Source organism: Coregonus lavaretus, assembly GCF_964263955.1.
Source record: "Coregonus lavaretus genome assembly, chromosome: 3".
Classification (NCBI taxonomy): Eukaryota; Metazoa; Chordata; class Actinopteri; order Salmoniformes; family Salmonidae; genus Coregonus; species Coregonus lavaretus.
Genome location: NC_139990.1, coordinates 71,905,532 through 71,914,837, shown reverse-complemented (window position 1 = coordinate 71,914,837; position 9,306 = coordinate 71,905,532).

Genomic DNA, 9,306 nt, shown 5'->3' with positions numbered 1-9,306 from the left:
ATCATAACTACACCTATTTTACTTCTATGACTCTGTTTACTTCTATTAATCTATCTATTTTTTTGTAATGGGATGAGTTCAATGCCCTGCCATGCCAATAACAATACAACATCATCCTGTAGATACTTCTATAAAGTGTTTTTTTTCCGTAAAAATACCCCCTGAAATGTTCACGAATATAAAATATTGGGTGTTAATCCAATTGATTATCTTTGAAATTACTTACCTGGACAGAAATTAAACTATTTATTGAACAAGGTTTGGGAGTACTCAGTTACATGGAATCTGATTACAAAAAAACTGTAAATGTAGTCAGTCGCGTTACCAGCAAAAACATTGTAATTAGATTACAGTTACTTTTGAAAAACTAGATGATACATTTTTGGATTACTTTTAAATTCAGAAAGGATGTTTGCGGAAAAAGACATTATGACACCTTTCTTTTTCCTCAATGGCATTCATTTCAGCATTGAACAAAGGCACACGTTTATGTTTGTTCCACCTGAGCAAGTCAGAGACCACTATGATGACACACCCAAATGTATTTGATGGATCCTTTTTGTCTTCTTCTAATGCCTCTTAAGGGGAAAGTTATCCAAAAGTAACTGAAAGCAATCAGATTATGTTACAGAGTTTGGGTAGCAGCAGGTAGCCTAGCGGTTAGTGTTGGACCAGCAATAGTAAAGGTTGCTGGTTCTAATACCCGAGCCGACAAGGTGAAAATTATGTCCTTGAGCAAGGCACTTAACTGGAATTTGCTCCTGTCCCTGTAAAATAACAAATTTCACTGCACCTATCCGATGTATGTGACAATAAGATGTTTTTTTGTTTTGATCCAAAAGTTGATCATAATGCTTATAATTTTGGACAGGTAACTAGTAAGTGTAACAGATTACATTTAGAAAGTAACCTACTCAACCCTGTTATTGAAGTATATTAAAGTGATTGTCACTGTTGATCTGATAAACATTGGGGAGTTTATCAGATGGGTGACCAAACATCATAGTCTGTTGATGATGTTAAAGGCACATGAACATATGAGGTTTAAAATGTTGAAGATAAATGTAAAGAGTCTTCCAACATGCGTTGTGGGCTTTACAACTGTGTGTGTCTGTGTCTCTCTGCATTCACGTGTCTTTATCATTTTTTTTGGACATTTTAGTAATTTAGCAGACACTCTTACAGTTAATGCATACGTTATTTTTATTTTTTCATACTGGCCCCCCATGGGAATCGAACACACAACCCTGACGTTGCAAACACCATGCTCTACCAACTGAGCTACATCCCTGCCAGCCATTCCCTCCCCTACCCTGGGCCAATTGTGCACCGCCCCATGGGTCTCCCGGTCACGGCTGGCTACGACAGAGCCTGGATTCAAACCAGGATCTCTAATGGCACAGCTAGCACTCTGACGCAGTGCCTTAGTCCACTGCGCCACTCGGGAGACTGTGTGTGCGCGCGTGTGTGTGTGTGTGTGTGTGTGTGTGTGTGTGTGTGTGTGTGTGTGTGTGTGTGTGCGCGTGTGCGCGTGTGTGTGTGTGTGTGTGTGTGTGTGTGTGTGTGTGTGTGTGTGTGTGTGTGTGTGTGTGTGTGTGTGTGTGTGTGTGTGTGTGTGTGTGTGTGTGTGTGTACGCATACGCATGGAGAGAATTAGGGGATAACCTCAGCAGTTTTATGAAACATGTACAGTAAGAAACACATAATGTTATTTTCATGGTCTTTAAATGAACAACCTGAGTACTTTTTGGCACAGGCCCCAGTTTTTGTGAGGTTAATTTTCTTTTTCAAACGGTGTACATTGCACATTGGGGCAAAAGCCTTTGACATGAGGGACCCAGGCCAAAATCTGAGCAGCGGAATTACCCAAGTAAATGGTTATATATGAAGTGGCCTGAGTATTGTTTGCAAATTAGTACAATAACAAACATATCAGTGCGAAAGGCCAGCAGTTTGTACACGACTCTGGCCAGTGAAGTGCAGTTGTTGCCAAAGAATGGTCTGATCAGTGAGATTTGGATAGCCCTCCTCAGATAGTCATGTGACGGTGGTTGTGATACAACTGGTCAGTCATTAGGTCTTTCGCCTTGAAACCCTGACAGTGACTGTGACTCTGTGACACTCCATTTTGTAGCTTTCCCTCTACCATGACTATGGTTATCTATTCAACATTAGCATATGTTATAAGGTAGAAGTACCCAGACACTTGTTAAAGGTGATCAAAGTGCCTAACTCACAACATGACCCTCCCTCCCTCCCTTCCCCCTCTCTCCCTAGCCAGTCTGATGATTTACAGTAAGGGAGGTACCGTTACCTTCAGGACAGGATTCATCATTACACAACAGTCCACTTCCCCTGCCTCTGCAGATGGCAAGCTGTTAGCTTAATGAGATGCATGCCAGTGTTGAAGTTTGGGAGACAGATTGGGTCTCCTGCTAACTGGGTCCACCACGGTCGCAGACCTCACCCCGCCAGCCCTCCAGGCGAGCCGTTTGAGCAACCTGACTCTCGTTGCATAATTTAAAACCCATAGCAATCCTTTTTATAACACACCGCACCGGCATATCTCATGACTTTCATTGAAATACATAAATTAAAAAGATTGCATTATGGAAACGTAAACAACACACTCTAAATATATATCTTGAAGTTGAGTGCTAAACTCACAACTTAAAGTCTGTTATTAGGGACCATTTACATTTTCAAGAGTCTTGATCACTGCAAATGACAAAGTTTAGCTGTGCTGTGTTGTGTAGCAAATCAACATGAGATACCGAATTTACAATTAAGTAACCATGTCCTTCTTTGTTCCTAGTTCTAATCAAGCTTAGTGCTAAAACCAGTGAGTATTGAGCACTTTCTGCAAATTGTCTTTATTTTTCTTTCGCATCTAACCCAAACAGGAGACCATTTATTTTCTTTCAGGGAGAGTGTATTCTCTGGGATATTCTCTGGCACTGAGATTGTTTGGAGAGGGGTTTCGTTTTGCAACCCCCCTCCCCATGTGGGAAGTGTCCAATGGTGTGAAATGTCCTCTGAAGACTGCCTGTCTTGCTGTGGTGATAAGTCGTGATAGTATTATCAGTTAAGGCTTCACACTGCTCAGACACATAGGGCCCCACTGTGCAGACAGGAGTGAGGGAGTCCTGGAATTGTTTTTGAATGTGTACAGAACTTTTGCAGAATGTGCGTCTCATATCTTTGCGGGGGGTGTTGTGTTTATGATTTTGCAACAAAGACAAGGTTTGTTCTGAGAGTGATGTGCTCTAGGGCTATAGGGCGGCAGGTAGCTTAGTGGTTAACAGCGTTGTGCCAGTAACCGAAAGGTCGCCGGTTCTAATCCCTGAGCCGACTGGGTGAAAATCTGTCGATGTGCCCTTGAGCAAGGCACTTAACCCTAATTGCTCTGGATAAGAGCGTCTACTAAAATGTAAATGTGCTTCTCTATAGTCTGTGTGACAGGGATGTGGAAGTGTTTCTGAATATAAGAATAGATAGTGTAATGAAGATTACAAGTTTTATGATTCTTATCATAAGGTCACCTTATTGTGCCATCTTCAAGGTGTGCTACTTCATTGTGGTTTGTGTCGCATTACAGAAAAGTTACTTCACCTTCACCTTGGAATATTTCTCAGAGTTCAATCAGAGTTCTTGGTGAATTGCCTGCTCAGGTTCACATCAGGTCTCAGTTGTATAATATTGGAACATCATGATTAATCACATCATTTGATTAATTCATGATGTACTTAACCTTCCATTTTGTAATATCAGATGTTAAATACTAGCAGCTAAACAAACAGTTGAAATAAAGCTTAAAAGTGTAGTTTAGAATCACTGTTTGTTATCATCAAATAGATTTTAGTTCATTTAAGCCTTATTCTTATAGCATTATGCATTGTGTTAGTTTAGGAATAACTTCTATGTTAACTATGTATGTTTAAATTAATTCCATGCTAATATATACTCTCCTCATTAGATTCGGGGTTTTGTCCACCAAAGCACCTTCATGGCCGTTATTCAAGAAAAATGTTATCACAGAGAAAAGACACGAGAATATGATTAAACCTCAATTAGAGGTCCATTTGACCCTTAGTTTGAGCAAGGCCTCAATACAGACACTGAGCAAGGCCAGACAGGCCTACGCTTACTGACTAGGCGTTAGCTAGGAGTTAGTTGGTTGAGACAACATAACAGGTCCACAGTAAACCACTCTCCCAAGGACAGTTCAGATCTTGTGTTGAAAAGTATGTATCTTACTATTGTGGTGCTTTTTTGATAGTTGTGAATTATTATAGTCAGGGGTATTGTTAGTAACTCTCTAATTTTGCAGAATCATAATTGATAACAGGTGTGTGTCGAGGAAGTTTTTTGAAGTTCTGCATTTTTTTCCCTCTGCAGTGAACTGAGGTCGTCTTCCCAAGCACGCCTCAGTTGGAGAGCTTCCCTCTTCTTAATTCCACGCGTTCCTCTGCCATCTTAAATGAGTGCGTTCTTTCATCCTCTTTGCTGGAGGAGGAGGACTCCACAAGCACCACTGTCTGTCCAGCTGGGATGTGGCGCAACACACTGCATTCCTCTTTCTGCTCCAGTCACTCTGTGTCTGCTGTTCCCCTCAGTGGAGACTCCACAGAGTTCGTCCTAGCCAAGCCGTGTTGGGAATGGGACTGAGAATGGGTTTAGGATCGGCCGGGGGAAAGGGAAGGGGGAGGGATATTGGATTAGAAAAAGACAGGGGGAATAAATCTCTCTCACATCCACACGATTTATGATGTTTAACAGAGGCAAATAAAGTTAAGGGGGAAAAAAACAACTTATGAAATTGTGCTCTTCAGAATTATTTGCTCTCTTGTGCAGCCTGTCTTGAGTTAGCACAGCCTCCTGCTCACTGCTCCATGGCTGATTGATTGTGAAGCTTGCGATTTGTGGGAGTTTAGCTGTTTTTCCAGATGAGGTTAGTGTTGCGGCCCTGAAACACAAGTGAAGGGAGAGAGAGAAGAAGGGAAAAAAACTGAGCGGGTTTAATGGGTAAATCCCAGTCAGATAAATTAAATATTCACTGGCTGGAGGGTGAGGTAATGAACCCCTCCCTGGAAAATATTTTGACCAATTTATGTACAACTAAATAGATGGTAAGTATTTCCAGTTTACCGTTTAATTGCAGTCAGCTGGAACGTGTTGCATTTTGACACAGCAGTGAGAGAGGGAGAGAAGGGGACTGAAACTCTTGCAAAAAAACACCTAAATGCACATAAACACACAACACAGACATACACACCATTCTCCTCGCTATGAAGGTACAGCAGGTGTACTTGGACTGTGGTGTTTCGGTCCAATTCTTTTCAGAGCCATGACTCAGGGGCACTCACAACACCTCACACTTTCCATCAGTCTGGCTTTCTAAATTCGGTGTGTGAGCCCTGCACACACTTTTCAGCAAAGTCAATGCGGCACACCATACGACATGCTTCAATGTGACTTATATAATATTGAGTGTGTGTGTGTGTATGTGCGTGCGTGTGTGTGTGTGTGTGTGTGTGTGTGTGTGTGTGTGTGTGGACGTGTTTGACTATACTTGTGGTCACCAGAAGTCCCCACAAGAATACTAAACAAACAAAACATTTGACCAACTGGGGACATTTTGTTACTCCCCACAAGGTCAAATGCTTATTCTAGGGGGTTTAGGGTTAAGGTTAGAATTAGTGTCAGGGTTAGAATTAGGTTTAGGGTTAGGGTTAGGAGCTAGGGTTAGGTTTAGTGTTAGGGTTAAGGTTAGGTTTTCGGGTTAAGGTTAGGGTTAGGATTAGGGTTAAGGTTAGGGTTAGGGTACGGTTAGGGTTAGGTTTAGGGTTAGGGGTTAGGTAAAATAGGATTTTGAATGGGACTGAATTGTGTGTCCCCACAAGGTTAGTTGTACAAAACTGTGTGTGTGAGTGTGTGTGTGTATGTGTGTGTGTGTGTGTGTGTGTGTGTGTGTGTGTGTTTGTGTGTGTTTGTGTGTATGTGTGTGTGTGTGTGAGCGTGTGTGTGTGTGTGTGTGTGTGTGTGTGTGTGTGTGTGTGTGTGTGTGTGTGTGTGCAAGCGTGCGTGCGTGCGTGCGATACATAAATAGTGGGCTAGGAGGTAAAATATAAGATATGGATTTGAAAAATCAACTGCTTTTGCAAGAGTCAAATTCAATCTGTGAGGTGGCTCTGATTTGTTAAAGAGAGCATGCACCGGGACCTGCTCTGATTTGTTAAAGAGAGCCATGCACCGGGACCTCACAATAATGTATTTATCACAGAGACTACCTAAGAAATGTTCTTTTAATTAGCCACATTAATCTTTTTTTCCATGTTTTGACAGAAATTCTTACATAAACATACACCACAAAGAGAGACAGAGTAACAAAAAGCATGGTCATTTTTATGTTTGACAGAGCCACTTGAAACAAGAACAATTTTCATTTCTACCCTTTAATCCAGTTCTCATATCAGCAGCACCTGTGACGAGGAGATAACTCAAATATATGTATATATATATATATTTTTTTTTTACAGTAATAGGCAACAATTTGGGATCATTTGCATAATATGACCATCTCCTTCAGAGTGTTTGCACAGCTTTATATAACACTTCCTATTACACTCTATTTAATTTGCCAACAATCCAAAATGGTTTACAGTAATTTCCTGCTTTTAGTTTTGTTTGCACAAGGATGTACCTCAATGCAATATGGCATCAATAAGGCATTGCTCAAAACATGAAATTACAAAATCTACTAAATAGCTCTCAAGAGTTTGCCTGTGTTGACTGTCTTGTAATCTGGAGAGTGTTTGTCTGTGGTGAGAGCTGATCATAGCAAGAGGAGAAGGAGCCTAGACTTATGTTGTTCTGTGTTGCATTGTGTTGTGTTGCATTGTGTTGTGCTGTACTGTGGTGTGCTGTGCTACACTGTAATGTGTTGTGGGCATCAGCTCTGTCCCATTACCGCCACACTGCATGCCTTGACTCCAGCACGCCATGTTTTCTACTTTAAAAGTATGGTGTGAATTTTATTGAACCTAAAACCACGTGTGGACATTTTCCCCACCTGGACAGCTCAGCTGGGGCCTTGAGCCAAATGAGTGTACACGAGGGTGGGCGAGAGAGAGAGAGGGTGTTATCCGAAAGTGTTTCACACACGACAAACACAAACACGCCAAAAAAATCCACTGTTAACTGTTAACTGTAGATGGTGGGCCCATGTTCCCCAAACACTTTCTGCTTTACAATGTACAGGTGCTGCATGGCGAGGCGAGGGGACTGTGCCACAGTGCAGACCTGCCTGCCTGGAAGGCTGGATGGATGGCGCAATGGGAACTGCCAGCTGTGGGCCTAATTACAACACTGTTGTGGTGGAGGAGATTGGGACAGATTTTCTTCTCGGACACACAGCTGAACTGATACTGATTCATTCCCTTTGTCACGGTTCAGACAGACGACCAGAGGACCACAATTGCGTCACACCAGAAAGTTTATTAAACTTAAGGGAAAAGGGAAGTAGGGAGTGAATGAAGGCTCCAGGGGTAACAGGGATCCTGTCCAATGCGCTGGGTCTGTGCCCCCCCCCAGTGGCAGCGATGCGTCCTATGAAGCCGGTGGTGGGTGGTCCAGAAGTCCTGGGGGGGGGAGACACAGACACAACAGGGCGGAATGAAACCAGGCAGCAGTACAGTTCAAGGGAAATCCAAAATACGTAGTAACAAGGCAGAAGGCTGGTCAGAGTTACCGGGATTGAAGAGTAGTCAGGAGTCGTAATGGCAGAAGCAGGTCTGGATCTCCTGAGGCAGAAGAGTATCCAAAAAACAGGCAGGTCCGGGGTCACAAAACCAGGGTGAGCCAGAAGCGCGAGCAAACAGGTTCCGGGTGTGAGCTTTGCAGACGATCTGACACCGGAGAGCTGAAAGACAGGGCCTTAAATACTGGGAGAGGTAGTGGGTAATGCAGCGCAGCTGGCAGAGTAATTAGAGCAGAGCAGAGCAGGGACAGGTGGAGCTAGTTAGGCTGAGTAGAGAGAGTGGTGAGCAGAGTGGAAGAAAATTAAGGTGGTAACCCGGTGGAGTGAGAGGCCCATGACAGAACCCCCCCCCCAAGGGACGGCCCCAGAAGTCCCAAGAGCAACACCACGCCGGGCGGGAGGAGGGGAGCCGGAGGAGGGCTAGAACTCCTCCGAACGGTCCGAGTGAACGTCCTCATCCTCGGAGGAAGCCGGAGGGCCGTGGTCGGGAGATGGGACAGGTCCCGAGACAGGATCAGGCACAGGACAGGAAGCCGAGCGGGCCGGACGGTTAGGGACCCCTCTGGGGCGGCCCCTACGGATTGCAGGTTGATCAGGATGCCGTTGGTGGAAAGCGGTGATGAGAGTCCTATCCACAATCCGACTAGCTGGCACCCAGGTCCTTTCCTCAGGTCCATAGCCCTCCCAGTCAATGAGGTACTGGAGACCCCTACCCCTCCGTCTGGACCGAAGCAGGCGGCGGACGGTGTAAACCAGACCACCATCGACGAGCCGTGGAGGAGGAGGACCAGGCGCAGCAGGGACCAGCGGACTCTCATGGATGGGCTTAATCTTAGACACATGGAAAGTGGGGTGCACCCTCAGGGAATTAGGCAGTTGGAGCCGGACAGCAGTTGGGCTAATCACTCTTATGATAGGGAATGGGCCAATGAACCGAGGTGCCAGCTTCTGCGACTCCACCCTGAGTGGCAGGTTCTTCGATGACAACCACACCCTTTGACCAACATGGTAGGTGGGAGCAGGAATTCTCCGACGGTTGGCCCCGGTAGTGTAGCTGGCAACGGATCTGAGGAGTGTGGCTCGGGCTTGTGACCAGGTGCGGCGACATCGACGGGCAAAAGCAAGTGCAGATGGGCAAGTAACCTCCTCTTCCTGGCTGGCAAATAGAGGAGGCTGGTATCCATAAACACATTGGAAAGGGGACATACCGATGGCAGAGCAGGTCAGAGAATTGTGTGCGTACTCCACCCATGTCAATTGCTGCGACCAGGAGTGGGGGTTGCGTGAAGTCATGCATCGCAGTGCCTTCTCGAGCTCCTGATTAGCCCGCTCTGACTGCCCATTGGATTGGGGATGGAATCCGGAAGTCAGACTGACTGTGGCTCCCAGCAGGTGACAGAACTCCTTCCAAAAAGCGGAGGAGAATTGTGGACCACGGTCAGAAACTACATCCTTTGGCAGTCCGTGGATCCGGAAGACGTGTTCCAGGACCACCTGGGCGGTCTCCTTGGCGGTTGGGAGCTTGGGGAGGGGAATGAAGTGTGCCA